This window comes from Poecile atricapillus, chromosome 13 (genome assembly GCF_030490865.1).
Source record: "Poecile atricapillus isolate bPoeAtr1 chromosome 13, bPoeAtr1.hap1, whole genome shotgun sequence".
Classification (NCBI taxonomy): domain Eukaryota; kingdom Metazoa; phylum Chordata; class Aves; order Passeriformes; family Paridae; genus Poecile; species Poecile atricapillus.
Window position 1 is genome coordinate 3,219,843 of NC_081261.1, and position 17,138 is coordinate 3,236,980.

Sequence of the window (17,138 nt, forward strand, 5' to 3'; positions counted from 1 at the left end):
AAGGATGATCTCCCTTGTTCAAAGTAAAATACATAACAACAGTGCCAGGAAAGTGATATCTGTATTGAAATTAAAAATATATATAAAATTGTAACAAAAGCAGAAATGTTGCCACCAAAGACCACAGAAATGAAGGTCATCATCATAGTCGGCTTTCAGTTCCTGAAGCACTTTCCTGTGATGGACCCCCAAGGATATCCATTATCCATAACACTTTTCCTTATATCTTCCTGAGAAATGCAGGCTGTGTCAGGAGAAAAATAAAGTCCAGAAGAAAAACTAATTCCCTAAAAAAGCCAGAAGCTGGAGAGAAAACAATTCAGTGCCATTAAATTTTATCACAGCCCAAATTGAACAAAATAATCCTTTGAGATTATAAATAATGTTCAACCTGCTTCACTCTATTCCCCAGCACTAATAAATACAGTAGCATTGGAGGAAATAAATGGGAATCCCAAATTAAGATCACCTTCTTCCTAATCCTGAGAGCAGCACAATATTAAGCCTTCAGGGAAAATGAATTCTGAGAAGGAAACTACTCATTAAAAACTTTAGGGGTGATAAGAAAGGGGAGGAATTATAAAAAGAAAGGAGCAATAAACTGTGTGGCCATATGTATTGCTTGGAAATAAAATGCCAACAATATTCTGGAGTGAGATTGTTGACAATTTATCTTTTGCTGTCTAACCAGTAGCTATGAAAACTTCTCAGTGATGCTGACAGGGCCAGGCCAGCAGGCACCAAAGAGGAGCTGCCAACAGCCCACATTGGCAACTTCATTTTAGTGCCTGTTAAAATTGTGATATCCTGCTGCACCCCATGCTGGGATATTTGAGCTTCTTCCATGCCTTTTGCTACGGAATAAATATTTTTTTTAGCTTACATTGACATGTGGGAGTGCTTGTGGAGACCCTGAAGTCCCTTGGATGAGCTCCTGATTTTGCACTGCTCAAGTGCTAAAGTGTCATTGACCCAAAAAGATTCTTTCAATAAAAATGAGGAGAGGAGAGGAGAGGAGAGGAGAGGAGAGGAGAGGAGAGGAGAGGAGAGGAGAGGAGAGGAGAGGAGAGGAGAGGAGAGGAGAGGAGAGGAGAGGAGAGGAGAGGAGAGGAGAGGAGAGGAGAGGAGAGGAGAGGAGAGGAGAGGAGAGGAGAGGAGAGGAGAGGAGAGGAGAGGAGAGGAGAGGAGAGGAGAGGAGAGGAGAGGAGAGGAGAGGAGAGGAGAGGAGAGGAGAGGAGAGGAGAGGAGAGGAGAGGAGAGGAGAGGAGAGGAGAGGAGAGGAGAGGAGAGGAGAGGAGAGGAGAGGAGAGGAGAGGAGAGGAGAGGAGAGGAGAGGAGAGGAGAGGAGAGGAGAGGAGAGGAGAGGAGAGGAGAGGAGAGGAGAGGAGAGGAGAGGAGAGGAGAGGAGAGGAGAGGAGAGGAGAGGAGAGGAGAGGAGAGGAGAGGAGAGGAGAGGAGAGGAGAGGAGAGGAGAGGAGAGGCACATGAAGTTCCACTCTGAGTATAAAATGTTGATGGCTCAGAGATCTGAGAAAAATAAAAGGGATTTATTCCTGCAGTAAGTGCAGCACTTTTGTGTTCTTTGTAACTAATGAATCAAAATTGAGTCTTCCCATCAAAGGTGGCTATTCCCTAAGATATCCAAGAGTAGATATTCACAAGACAATGCTGTGCTGATTTGAGCTGAAAAATTGCAAAATGAAGCCTGTTCTTTCACACAGGAGATAATCTGCAAGAAGGGAGCCTGCAGGAGGTGCTAAAGAATTTAATATTTGTGCATTTGGTGGTGTATTATTCTTCTCTGGACACTGGCACAGTATTTTATGGCATTCTTTTGTCACAGAGGGATGAAATCTCTGACAGCACTGCAGACTGAACTGAATTGCCATCTCCTTACAACACTTACTGTAGTACAACTACTTAAACATTGACAAATACATGGAGAATCAGTGTGCATGACTGCACTCTATAGCAGCTGAAAGTCTGAGCTGAGTGCACTGGTTTTGATGCAGAGAAAGACAGGCATTATGAAAACCAACCCAAATATATGGCAAAACAACCCTTTAAAACTTAGATTTAAATACCTTATGTAGCTTCACCTAGAACAGAACTATATTGTGTCAATTTGTCTTACAGATAATTTTAATGAATTAATCTTAACTTGTAAATAATCAGAAGAAACACCTAGCTGTACTGATGTGTTTACTTGTATATGATTTTTTAAAATTTGTTTAAACAATCAGAACCAGTCACTGAGTGAGGGGCAACAAAAATTCATCAACTTCCTACAGCTCTACAGCTCCTGTTGCCTGAGTTGTTTTATTCTTCTAAATAAATATCTCAAGAATGCACCATAAGCTCCAAAGTGTTTGCATAGGGTTAAAGTAGTTGCAGTTAGAAAATATATTTATTGGTTTGTTGTTGTTTTTTGGTAAATTCACCCTAGGAGGAGAAAAGGTCAGATTTAATTAAGAATTATTCCCTATAAGTGTTTAAGACAGATTTTAAATGATGTTCTGCACCAAAATTAATTTTTTATGTGCAAAATTAGAGAGTTAAGAGACTTTGAAATCTCTCATTCACCTCTTAGTCACCTCTCCTGAGATGTGTACTGAATAACAATTAAATAAAAGTCATTGTGCTCGGTATTTTTTTTTTAGCCACTGACTTGAGCTTACAACATCTGTGTAATAAAAGCAGAAATATTCACAGCTGACTAATTGACAAGGGGCTATTTATGGAGCAACCTCTGAAGGTTTTCAGACTTTCAAAGTTCAGCAGGTTAAAGTTCCTTGTGTGTCTCTGTCTTTGAGGGTCTCCAGCACAGAAGCAGATCCTGCTCTTGCACAGGGGATTTTGTTTTCCCATTCCTGCAGGAGCCTTGCTAAAGGAAGAGTTTGGGAGGCAAATGAAGTTTGGTTTCTGATGGGGCCTGGCAGGCAAATCTCTGGGTGAGCTGGCTGCACAAGGCTGGGGCTCTGCAGGCATGGCCATGGGTGGGGAAGAAAACAGATTAGGACAAAGGTTTGCAGACAAAAACCTCTGTCACGGAGTGTTTTACAGACAGAGGAGGCCACCAGCTTGGTTCAGGGGCTCTCCTGTGAGCAAAGGCTGGGAGAATTGGCATTGCTCAACCTGGAGAAGCTTTGGGGTGGCCAAATTTTGGCCTTTTAGTGCCTGGAGGAACCCCACTAGATGGAGAGAAATGTTTTACAAGGCCTGGAGTGACAAGGCAAGGGGAAATGGCTTCCCACGGACAGAGGGCAGGGTTAGAAGGGATATCAGGAAAAAAAATTGTGAGGGTGGTGAGGCCCTGGCACAGGGTGCCCAGAGAGGCTGTGGCTGCCCCTGGATCCCTGGAAGTGTCCAAGGCCACTGGACAGGGTTTGGAGCATCCTGGAATAGTGGAAGGTGTCTCTGCCCATGGCAGGGAGGGGTTTACAGTCCCTTCCAAGCCAAACCATTCTGTGATTCTGTTATGGGAAAGTTTTAGACAAGCCATTTTCCTTTGTGACTTGCACAGGCCCTGGGCCAGAGCAGTGATATCTTGGCATCTTTTCAGTGTTCTTCTAAAAAAAAACAGCTCGGATGAGCTGGTGTTGGTTGGTCCAGTCCCACGGAATTTCCTCCTGCATAAAGAAACCACCAACATCTCACGGAGCCCTGAGAATGTCTGGACAACAACCCCCGTCAGTGGCACTTGGAGGAAGTTTGTCCTCCAGAAATAAACCTCCTTCCCTTTTTTTTGCTCCTCAAAGAGCTGCAGCTGAACTGAATGCAAAGCTTCTTCCCCTCTTTGCTGCTGCAAGGTGTGAGCAGCTGAAAACGGAGCAGGTTCTATATTTAGAGCCAGGCATCTTCCAGGGACTGGCTGTCAAAGAGCTGCAAGCCTCTGCCTCTTCCCTTCCCCTCTGTCTCTGTCTGGAACAGGGCACTGGGCATGTTTACCACCCCAGACTGCTTCACTGTGTCCTTCCCACATGAATGGTGACAGGAAATTTCACAGCTTCCAAAAATGTGAAACCTCAAGCCCAGGAGACGCTCAGGATGGGGGCGAGGAATTGCTCACACCAAGGCAGCCCAGGCAGTGGAAAGTCATGGAGCTTCACAGCTTTCACAGAATTCCTTCAACAGGCTGAGCTACCCTGTGGTATCCATGAGCTACCTCATTTCCAGCGGGAATTCATCTCAGTCTCCTGCCATTGCTGGATTCTCTCTCTTGGCTGCAGACAATCACCACACTCTAGGGGTAAAAATACAGGGTATCATGTAAACACCATGGAGCTGGTGTTCCACTCCTTGAAATGTCACTGCTGATCACAGCTCACCACAAAACTGTGCAATCACAGCAGCACTGTTAGTCATCTGTTGCTCTTTTTCCTTCCTGTGTGTTTTGTAAAAGGTGGATTTTCTTTCTCTTTTCTTCCAAAAACCACTCAGGCCTCCAGTGTTCGATGTTTGAACCCAGATGGGCTAACACTGAGTGAATAAGAACTTGGTCTTCCAATCATTTTTTGATTAATAAATGCACTGCAGTAATTCCCAGGTCCTCCTTGCCATACAGTCTTCCATTAAAAATAAAAAAAGGAATGCAGGTTTTAAGTGTAGACGTCACTATTATGAATTTATAGTCAGAGTTTTTGCTCAACACCCATAAATCATCTTTCCTGGTAACTTCAGCTTTGCACAAGGGCTTCTGATTCATCTAAGGCATATTTTTACAAAGAGTCTCACAGGAATAGGAACTCTCTGTACCCCTGGCAACATTATCCCAATGATTTATTATTTTAAAATACTATTGAAAACACCCAACTGTTGATTTTTCTCCTGCTAGATTAAAGTGCTATTTACTGTGAGAATGACTCTTTCCCAACAGGCTGTACACTCCTCTGCTCCCTTTTGTGTCTCCCCCTGGAAAACTGAGTAAATTCTGCCTTCGGTCTCTCACACTTCCCTGTCTGTATTTCCCACAGCTCTGCATATTCTCTCCAAGCCCCCTTCTGTACATTTCCCTCTTTTCAGCCCCAAACCCAGATTGCAAAGCTCCACACAGCTCCACAAACCTGTGCTATCTCATCTTCTGCACTACCACACATCTTGTTCTTAGTGCTGTGCAAATTAAAAAATAGCTTCAGAGTCAGAGACATTCTTACTGAAATTCCAGCTTACAGTAAAAGCACACGAGAAGTACAATTGTTTTGCCTTGTTCTGTTTAAAGTGTTGCTCATAAAATACATGGGAAAATGTATTTTACGAGCTGAACTCCTCTGTCCAGCAAACAGACAAAAGCATCCCTGACTGTGCTTGGCTAAACACCCTCCCTATGACTCTTCCTGGAAGGATTTGACCTTTGAATTTCTTCACACATTCTCACTAAAGGCTTTTGCAAGGCTGCAGCCTTTCAGGAGAAGGCCACAAGAAGCCTCTCAATGTAATGAGTCAATGGCCTTAATCTGCAGCAAACATTCCTTGTGAGGGTGATGATTTTACTCTGCATTTCACCCAGATAATTGCTCCACCCTATCAGACCAGTTTTCATTTTCATTGATAACATTTTTCATTTTCAGGTTTTGTTACTTTTGACTCTTTCAATCTCAAAACCTTTGCTGACTTGACGGTGACTTTAGAAATGGGAATTTCCACGTCAAGGATCCAGGCAGAAACCTCCTCATGCGAAAAGACTCTGATCTATCACTGTTTTAATCCTAAGTGATGAGGTTGAGAATTTATAGAGGAAAAGACTTGGGAAAATAATTTGGTATTATCAATAACTAGCAATCAGTTGGCCTTGGGAAAACACTGCCAAATCAGCGATAGAGGAGTTGCTGTGCAGGGCATCTTTCACAAGATAAGTGACCCTGGGGAGCTGCTCCTCCACTTTCTGTGAAAAGAGATAAGGATTATTTAGAGACCTGAGACATGGAGATCATCCAAAGTTCAATTCAATTTAAAAATCTTACAACTCAGCCAACGTCCCCTGTGCAGACAAATGAGTGTCATTATCTGTGCTAACCCTACCATCCTTTGGCTCTTCCTTTCCTTAGGATGTCTCCTGTCACCACATTCCCTCAGTATAATAACTGATGGATGCATCCCTGGGACTTTAATAGGCTTTAAAAGAGATTGAACTCTGCTCTGGGAAAAATGCAACTCTTGCTGTAGCCCTGAAACCTCATAAACATATACTTAGAAAAATAATTGCATTATTAATAATAATGACTATATTATATTGTATTCCATTTCGCCAGAAGAAGAGTTCTTCCTCCCCTTTCTCCTTTTTATAGAATCATAGGATCACAGGATGGTTTGGGTTGGAAGTTTTCAGTTTTCAGGCTGACTGTAAAATCTGTTGAAGATGAAGAATTTCCCAACTTAATGACAGTAAGTGATCAGATTGCAGCATAATGCTATCAACACATTCATCCAAGCTGATTTTGTCAGCTTTTAACAAAATTATGGTGCATATTTGAAAAATGGTAACTAATCAAACAATTCTGGCATAATTTGGGGTAAAGTTATATTAAGATGTGTTATTTACACAAGGTCTCCAATGCATGCAAAACAAAACCAGCTGTTGGGTGCACCTCTCCTCACCCTTAATTCTCAAGGTCCTCATGTCCTGAGGCTCTGAATGTGTTACAACACAAGACTACGTCATCATAAACCAAAAATGTTCCTAACAGCTCCTTTAAAAATTAAAAGAATGAAAGAAATGGAAGATTGTTGGCACTCAGAATCCTTGCAACTTCCTACCCAGAAGCATCTACTCCAAAAGAACATTGACATTTGATCCTTTGAGGTCATTTCTGGTCCATTTGAAGACATAAGTCTGGAGTTTCCCAAAAGATGTTTCTGAGTTTCCCAAGATGAAAAATTCCAAAGCAAATTAGGAACAATTGCAAAACTGGGTTCCATGAGACTGTGATTCCAGTAAAAAAAAATCGTGTCAGCTCATATCAAGGGAGATTCTCCAGCAAAACATTTTACTTTTTGTGGGTATTATTTGGAGGTTTTTTTATCTCAAAGAAAATCTGCTCCTGCAGGATTGCAATTCCTTGGAATAACCTGTGTATTTTAATGAGTGACTACTTTTAGTGCATTCATGACCTGGGTCTCTCATAAAAGGTTGAAAGGTGTTTTATTGCTGTCTTGATGTTTTAAAGCTGCTTGTAACCTTGGGACTTCTTACAATGTGTTGTAAAAGATACTTTGCAGTCACCAGAGTGCTTAAAAAGGGTCCATTGGCTGTAAACACCAGCCTGGGTGTTTTCATGGTTGGATTTTTTCATCTGCTCATTATAGTCCTGGACATTCAGAGAGATTCACTTGGACTTTCCTTAAACAGATTCCAGGCAGCTCAGTGTGTTATACCCAATGATACAGATAAATAATACATTTTATTTGGCAAAATTAACTGATGTGCTTTTCCAAATTCATTCTGAAATACAATAAATGTGACAGCCTGCAGGCAGTTTATTTGTTGCTGTTGTTACTGCTGTTACTGTTATTATTATTAATAAATATAATTACATTATTATAATTATTGTTATATAATAATTATTATATTATTAAATAATAACTATTATTATATTATTGTTGTTTTTGTATTTTAATTTGCTGGATTATCTTTAATAAGGTATTTTTTTTTCCAGCACTGCTCATTTTCTGTGTAATGCTCAATATTCACAGCACTAACAAGCACAATTACATATTCCAGCCTCACCACATCCAGAGTTCTAGCAAAAATTGATTAATTTATTCAAAAGAATAAAAATAACCCCTTGTCCAATGTGAAAATGAGCAAAATACACACCAGAGGGTGGAAAACAGCAAAAAAATTAATTAAACCTTGACAAGACTTTAGAAGCAATTTTCAGTTCTTTCGGGTGTTTTTTTAAAGCAAAGTTGTTGGCTGCTCCTCCAAGTAAAAGAAAATATTTCTCTTTTTTCCCCTTATGTGTATGTAAAGCAAGAGCCAGGATTGTAGCACGGTGCAGATATTTTCTTGCAGCCTCTCAGACAGCTGAGCAGAGCAGCTCCCAGCAAATCTGTCTAATAAAAACTGTCCCTCTCCATCAATCACTTCAGATTTTCTTTCCAGACAAAGCAGCAGCAGCCACAAGTTAAGTTTAGCTAAAAGGGCCAGGCACAGAGCAGATGGGAATAAGTTTCTACTCAGAGAGAGGTTTTGTCTGGTTCTTACACTTAATAAATATCTCCTGATTTCCTCACCTCAGCCCTACACCCTGAAAGTGCTGCTGGTCTTTTCCAAAAAGTGAAGAATGCCTCGGTGCTGCAGTGATTTTGTAGATCACAATAATACCTGAAACCAAAAGTACCCCAAGAGAAGAGGAACCCCATTTTTTCCCCCTTTTGTTGCTGAGATCCCTGAGAACTGAAATTCTTGTGCTGTTCTGCACCTTTGCCTCTGCTCCCTGACACTGTTCTGTCCCTCGGTGGAAACAATGCCATCAATTAATCCCTGCTGATTTAATAAAGTGACCTGGCTGCAGCCCAGCAAAGCAGATGGCATTACAGATTACAGGCTAATGCCTCCAGGGAGGCCCAGTGAAGAAAGATCCTCAGAAAACAATTCAAAAGAAGAAAAAATGCTGCACTCTGTGTCTGTAAGAACTTCCTTAGCTGACAGGACTGGGAAGTGACAGAAAACAATTACACACCTCAAAGAGAGACATATTAAATGCCACTGTAAAACACCTTGCACACAAATTTATTCCTCCAGGGGTAGAGCCTGAAGTCCTTGAGTCATTTTGGGGAGCAGCAGTGTCCCCATGGAGGAGGGTGCTGGTCAAACAGAGCAGCAGGGGCCACATCCCACCTCACAGGACTGAAGCTGCACCAGGAAAGTCACTGTGAGGGTTTCACCTTGCAGTGACACCTGAAGTTTGAGCTGTGTGATTTTCCAGCCTCTGCACTGGTGCAGAACTCTGAACTCCACACAAAGTGTCAGCAGGGTCTCCTCACAGCTCAGGCACACACAACAATCCTTCTCCAGCCCCACAGCCAAGGACAGCGCTGCAGCTCCAGGCCCAAAAAGTGCAACCAGCAGCGAATTGAGGAGAGCAAGCTGGGAGGATGGGACTGCATCACCTGCAGCTGGAATTGCACAATTCACCCCAAGGTGGAAATGGACCAGAACTGATCCAAGTGTGAAACTCCTGAGCCAGGGCCCATCCTGGGTGCAGCCAGGGCCGGGCTCTTGCAGTGCCCAAGGTGCATCCTTGGAAGGGCTTTTAATAAATCCCTGCTTTATTCCTTTAACCCTGCTCCAGGGAGCCTCTCCAGGCATCAGTAGGATCTTTGGGTTTGCAGTTTCTTTTCCCATCTGCCCTGAGGTATTTCCATTTCCCTGGAGTTCCCAGCCTGGAGTTAGGACCACACTGATCCTGCAAGTCGGAATCTCACTGTTGCTCCCAACACTCCTCTTTGGCCTGATGGAGCACCTGCCTTTGGAACAGATGAGGAATCATCGGTGCCTGCTGACACCACAAGTGGTATTTCACCATCCTGACAGACAACAAGGGGCTGGAGGGTCTGTAGCCACCCAAAGTGGGTCAGAACTTCGGTCCTGTGTCTCACCCAGAAATCAGAAAACACAAGCAGTGAGCTGCTGCGACCTCTTAAGTGATTACAATCATAATCCATTGTATGCCTGTCTGCAACAGATCCATTTCTGTAAGCAGTGAAGTTTAATTGGGCCACAGCTGGTGTTGGCTGAGTACATGGGAAGCAGGGGGGTGAGGGGAAGGGTTTTATTGACTCAACAGCTCTCTGTAAACTGAGGTTTCTCTCTTTGATGGTTTCTGCCTCGTTTTGTTTAGTTCCTGAACACTTACACAGGGCTGCCAGCCTTCAGAGCAGGAATCACTGTCTGAGGCTCTTCACACACATCCCCACAGAAATCTGGGAAAAGTCACCTCTTCCCACCACCTGGATTGGTTCTGCCAGATCAATTGTGTGGCACTTTTTCCCAAATTGTTCTTCAGGGCCTTCCCCAGATTTGAGCAACAGGTCTGTGGCTGCCTCCTGCTCCTTCCCTGGCAACCAGGTGAGAAACAAACCAGTCCTGGGGGCTGGAGGAGAAGGGATGGATGTCCATAACTCTGTGATTAGCACCAGAGACATCCTCCTGCTTTCAGCATCTTCTGCCTCCAGATCTGGACAGACACATAAAATCCTCTGCAGCCTCCAGCCATTGCTGTGAAGAAAGCACAGTGCCAGAGCCTGAAGTTTTCTGAGCTGTTTATTCAAGGGCTGTGGTGATGACCTCAAAGATCTTTCTGGGCCTTTACTGATTTATTTTATTCTCTCTGCCAGGTGCAGTTTGGCGTGGGATGTTAACTGAGAAATACTGTCCATCCTGAAGCTCAAACACCAGCAAAGGCAAGAACACAGAACAGGATACAAGTCAGGCTGAAATTTTTAACTGCTTCCCCTTCTCTTCTTTTCCTCTTCCCCTTGTAAAGTGGTTATTCCCTCCCATCAACAGAAGCCAAAGTTTATCTTTGGCTCCTTCCTCCCCTAGAACTCACATACCAGTTGCAAAGAGCATGTCCCATCCCACAGAACACCAATGAATTCCAGTCATCGTGATACCACTCTGAATTTGGTTTATTGATATATTTTGGCCATGCTTCAGATCAATAAGCCTGAAGATCTCAGCTATAAATGTGGATGTGACTCCCCCATGCAGAAATTCACTTGGTGGTGATTCCACCAGCCTTTTGTGGCTGATTTTCTGAGAAAGACCCTGTGGGTGGCAATTTCAGACTCTCCAAGTGGCAAATCCTTTGCTGTGCTGATTTTCAGCCATGGATTTGGTGGGCAGTGCCCACAGCCGTGGTGGCAGCAGAGGTGGCATCTCTCTGTAGCTCAGGAATGACTCTCCAGTGAATGTCAGCAAGCCAAAGGCATGGGAAATAATTCCCTGCTAAAGTAGGAAATTGCCACAGTTTTACCTGTTGATTCATTTGTCAAACACTTCAAATTAACCTGCTGCGGTAATCAACCCCAGAGAAAAGCTTTCACCTTTGGGATTGCTTTTTTTACACATGGATGTCATCAGGACTGCTCCTGCAGATGCTGCTGGTGTGCCACTTAATAGGAGCTCAGAGAAGATGGGGTTAAAAACCAGATATTGCTCCCTGAGAGATCTGGATGGCCAACATGAAACCAGCCAATGCACAAAGCCACTCTGAACTGCTCCTTCCCTTTTGCTCTGCTCACAGCCCTCCTACGAGCCCTCTGTGAAAATCCAAAATAAGATTAATTACTCTCCTGTGAAGATATTCACTTTGAAATGTGCTGGCGAGTGATTCCCTCTTCACTTGAGCACACCTTCCCCTCTCTGCCTCATTTGTCACTTTGACTTAATGCTTCCCTCAACAGCTCTAGACCCACTCCTCCTCAGGAGCTCTTCCATCCCACCAAACCTCCAGAGCACCTACAAGCTGGTGAAAAACCTCTCGTTAACTGGGGGCTGCAGATTCTGTGTCCTGGACCTTCCCCACAGCAGCTGTCATCTCATTTTGTTGAGGGGTGCATAAAATCCCAGATCTGGCCCCAAGAGCAGCACACACAACATCTCACTCAGGCCAAACCTGGGGCCACATCTCTGCTCTTTTTCAAATGCAGTCCTTTTAATCCCTCCATTTCCTTGACTTCTGCAGCAAAATAAGCACTTCAGCTTCTCTGGGCAACCTGTGCCAGGGCCTCATCACCCTCACAATGAAGAATTTCTCCCTAATAAGAATATTTCCCTTCCAATCTCTGTCAGTTGAAGCCATTCCCCATTGTCCTGTCACTTCAAGCCCTTGTAAAAGTCTTTCCCATCTTTCCTGTAGCTCCTGCAAGCACTGGAAGGCCAGAATTAAGTGACCCCAAAGCCTTCTCCAGGCTGAACAATCCCAGTTCTCTCAGCCTTTCCCATAAGAAAGGAAATGTTAGGAACTGTTCAAAGAGGTGCAGAGATGGAAAGAGGAGAATGTCCCAGTCTGACCCCACGAGAGGCTGGGGAGCCGCTGCCAAACTGAGGAGTGGAGTGAATCTCCCAAATTCAGGGCAGCAAACTGGGGCTGGGCTTGGTGAAGAGCCCAGAAATCAGCTGTGTGAGAGCCTCAGAATGAACTGTCATCAGCCAGTGGGCTCTATTTTAGGTAAGAGAGCAAGGGAAATAATCTGAACTATTCACAGTTTCAGTAAGCCTCTCTTGCAGTTACCATTTAAAATATTTTTTTTTTCCCAGTGAAAAATAATTCTTTTTCCCCAGTGAAAGTCTTTTCTAGTACTAAGACATTGTAGAAAATAGAGTCAATTTTGAGTTTACACCAGGTATAAATGTTCTGATTTCCAGCACTAAAATGTCACTGCAAGCATTTCATCTGCTGCTATAAATGTGTGATCCATCACTGAGGAAATAAGCACAGTTCAAGGGAGTAGTTACATTATTAAAACATAGAAGTGCTGTTGTGCCACAAACAACCACTGATGTGTATAAAGGAGACATTTTACTGCCATGATCTGTGTTCAAGGCTCCTGAAATAAATTGGATTTGCAGCATGTCATAATAGCAGTGGTTTGTAATACAGCACAGCTCTGTGTGTGTGTATTCTCATTTTCTTAATGTCACTGGTGTATGCAAAGGAAAAAATTATTTGTTAACACTGATGAATATTTATTAGCAAATTCTCCATGAATATTTCACAGCAGAAGAGTTGCTCATATTCTTATTAATTAGGAAAAGGAATAATGCTGCCCTCTGAATGTTTTTGACGTGCTGGGGCACGGGAAAGTCAAGGCAGTGGGTGGAATTCTGCCCTTGCAAACGGAACCAGTGGATGGGAAAAGTGAGTCCCACTGGGCCAAAAAATCACTCAAATGATGTCATATCCCATCCAATAAAACTGAGTCAGATAGGAGGCCAAGCCCAGATCTCTCAGTGGGAGCAAAGGGAAAGGAGGGAGGCTCAGATCAGTCTTGCATTCAGTAGATGTAACAAGAGGTGGGAGTAGAGAACTGACTCCTACTGTGTCTTTCACCTTAATTTATACCTTCCTGGTACTTCTTTATGTGCTTGGGGAGGTCATTTTAGAAAGTATCTAAAAAAAATTCCATGTTCTCCTGTAATTGAATTACGCAGTGGCTGCAGATATTGATTCTCTTCTACACATGAAAATAAGTAGCTTTTACTAAATTTAACATGTTACATGGTTTAAAATTGTGCAGGGAGGAAAATCAATCTGGATATTTTGAAGAAAATGCAAGCAATTACACAATTAACATGGAGTTAAGGTGCAGGGTTTATGTTTCTCATTTTGCTTTCACTTAGGCCAGGCTTCCCAAGGTCCAGCAGTGTCTCACACTTGCAGGAGGAAATGCCTTGGAGGCAAAAAAGGGACCCTTCTTTCTGGGAAAATGCTGGTCTTAGCCAGTTTAACCTAATCAAGAAAGTCTCTGGGTTAATTATTCCTAGCAATTTAAGAATAAGAAAAATGGAAGCAGAAATAAGAGCTCTCCAGGTCCTCTTAAGTCTTCTTCCCATTTTTATTTCCATCGCTCCAGTGAATTCCAGAGCCCTCAGAGCCCTCCTGAATATTCAAAATCATTCAATAACAGTGGGTAACACACCACACCATTTCAATTAAGCTTGGTGTGCACTGACCTTGAAATTGGATCAGAAGGTCTATTTACTGACAATGTTGTAGCTAAATTCAACAATTGATTTTCTCTAGTTGTTCTGGAAATGCCAATGAGCAGCTCTCTGTCATTTCAGTTGGTCACTGGAGACAGTGGGGCTCTTCAGAGAGCTATAAATGGGCTTAAGTGGGAAAAGATGGCCAAATATTTCTCTCTAACTAGCACAGGGTAAGAGAAACGCTGCTATCTTGATGTTGCATGCAGAGAATGTCGACAAAAAACCTCTTTTTAGGGTCTATCATTCAGACCCTCAAATCCTTCCACAAGAATTAGCACCACTGTGGCACTCACAGAAGTTTTATTTCCAGTTTACTGCTAGGAAATTGAGGCACCAACTGAGTAAATAACTTGTCAGGATCAAATGGGAACACCATCATGTTGCAGAAATATTGAAGGGCTTTTAGTTTTTCGCTTTAACACATCAGACTTCAGCTTTTATGACCAAATATTCCCCTCTGCCATTGTAAATGCAGGTTAAGGCCCCTGATATCTATGAGAGACATCAGTTTAAATCTTGAGCGAACAAGATCACAGTCAGCTTTAATCTCGTGGTTCTTTTATGTAATACAGGACATTTTCCTGCAGCTTGCTATCTTTCTCTTGCCTCAGCTGGGATATTATAAAACACAGCAAATACTATTCCCTTTTCAAATGGACTTCGGTTGTGTTGGCTGAGTGATTTTATCTTACTCCTGATAGATGTTTTCAGGAGGAAACCCTGTTTTCAGGAAGGACAGAGAGCAGAAGTGATTCCCCCTGAAGAAGTGATTTCTCTCCCTTTGCCTCCCCAGTTTCCTGCAGGTTTTTTTTGTTTGTTTACTGGGATGATGCTGCAGTTGTGTCAGAACCAGGACAATTGCATAATCCCACAAACTGAACATAAACCATCCCTCAGTGACAGCTGCCCAGTAATAAGGAGGTTTCCCCCAGAAGCCAGGAGAATAATCCAACCTTTATTACCCATGACAGTGAGAAAAAGTATGGCCCAGCTCTGCAAGTTTGGGTCACCAAAATAAGAGGAAAAATTTCAAGCATTTCCCCAAAATGAAAATTCCTGCTAATGCAGGTGCAGAGAGTGCAGTCCTGCTGACTCATTCTTAGTGGAGTTTTTATTTTCACTTAAAAAACAACTTCAGTGCTCAGTAGGGGTTGACCTGTGTGAACCATGTTAAAAATTTCTGAAGTGCAGTGGAAGACAGGAATCCAGAGTGAAAAACAATTTTCGCTTAAAGTGGGATTTTCAGTGCTTTTTACTGACTTTTAAGCCCCACAACTTTATGACCTCCAAGACACAATTTCCTCCAGCCAGTGTTAGTTTCCAAGGTTATATTTGAAAAGGGAAGTTCCACTTCAAGCAGTGCTATCTGTGCACCTCATTTTTAATAAAATATAAGGTGATACAGACACATTTCAAAATCCAGTGAATTTATAAAGAATATTGGCCCTGCTTGAAGAACTTAACTGCTCCCATTACAGCCTCCTCTGCTTGTGGAGATAAAACTGAGGGTCACTGCTAAAGTCATAAACAGTCCTTAGAAAATAAGTAGATTATTTAGATGTTGGAAATACAAGTTGTGGCACCTGTTTTCATAAATCTTGATCCAAATTTGCACATACAAGCAGTATTTGGCATCCAGGCACACTCAGGTTTCATGGCTTATCAAATCCCTGGATGGGCTCAATACAGAGCTCACCTTTTCTGTTAATTCACAGCACAAAAATTCAATCTCTTGAGTCCTTTGTGTACCAGGGTTCACCAGACAAACTGAAACCTTCAGCAAAGTAAGCACACATTTTGGTTAATTAAAAAGCCAGTGTCTTTCACCTTGTATTTTAGCATTTCTCTACTCTATCATCTTTATTATTACGAGGTTAATTTAAAAGATTAAGTAAAGATTCTGAAGACAAAAGCAGAGCATTTGAAGAAGATCAGAAGATAATTTTAAAAGCATGTCTGTTTATTCAATTTTTCATCTGACCTTCAAGGCTGCTTAAGATCTTTGGAAACACAGTCCTCCTTTTATGTGTCTGTGTTAATGCCAGGGATGTTCCCTGAATCCAGCACACCTGCAGGTATTTAATAGCAGGCTGCAGAGAAAGCTGCTCTCCAGACCTGCTTGGCTCAGCTATAATACCCCTCAAAATCTGAAATTAAATCATTACAACTGCATGATCACCCTAATTAGGCAAACCAATTTCAGTGCTGCTGCTTAAAGACTACCAGCATTAAAAATGAAAGCTTTTTAAGGAAAGTGGACTGTAAAAATATCAAGCTATGAGGTTTTTAGTGGCATGGAGAAGTGCACATACCTGCACCAGTGTCTGAGGATTTCTTCTTGGAAGACCCTTGATTTTCAGGTCATTTCTTAATGCCCACTTCATTTTTCCCACCTCTAAATGGCATTGAAATTTTAGAAACCACATTCAGAAACTTCAGAAACCACATTGACAATTTGCCTTCTTGTTTTTTTTAAAACGCACACAGAAGCAACAAACTGCATTTGATGTCTGCACATCACAGATTTATTTTAACTGCAATTTACACACATATATGTATGTAAGGATGTATACAGGTTTATTTTCCTAGCTGAACTCGGGCACAGGCAGTTCCAGCCTCCTGACACACCCTGCTGGGAAGGATTTTTAAGCTTCTCTGAGTCAGAATGTATTTTCCTGTGCACAGCACTGGGTTAGTGAGTGTGTGTGACATCTCCAGGAAAAGGTTTTCACAAAGAACCATTCCAAGGAAGAGCAGAAGACCCCAAGTCTCCCTGTGCCCACCTGAGAGGTTTTCTCTGTGTTCAGGCTAACATCTTATTTTGAGATCTCCCCATCATTTTACCCTGAAAGGTTTTAGCATTAGAGCCCTCTTGAAGAGTGATTCTGTTATATGAGAATTTGCCAGTATTGGGGGTTTATTTTCAGCATTTTCACTTTGGCATTCATTTAATGCCAGTTTTAGTTAACTGAAATACCCCCAGCCTGTGTTTCCCTCGTGCAGAGCACCTCAGTGGGTAGCTGTTGGTGTTTATGCCAAGATTCACTGGAGTAATCCTTCAGGAAAACAAATCCCAGAGCCCAATGCAAACAGGCTGAGTGTTTGTATGGCTTGTAGGGAGTCAGGAATCACCTGTCACTGAATCTGAAGCCTCAACACTCCCTGCAGATGACACTTCCACCCCCAGATCTGCAATTTCTTTCCTCTGAAGAGAGAACATTGTTTTCTTGATTGAAATTGGTGTTGTTATTTACATATGCAGGCGAAAACAAGACACTTGGTGTGAAGTTAAGCTTTGGCAGCGCTGCTGTGACCGTCTCTGGAGATGAATTTGCCTGTCCTGGCTCTGCTGGGATCAGCTTTCCCACCCACCATGTTCTGGAGCTGCCTCCTTCCTCCCCCCAGCTCCTCAGCACAGAACGTG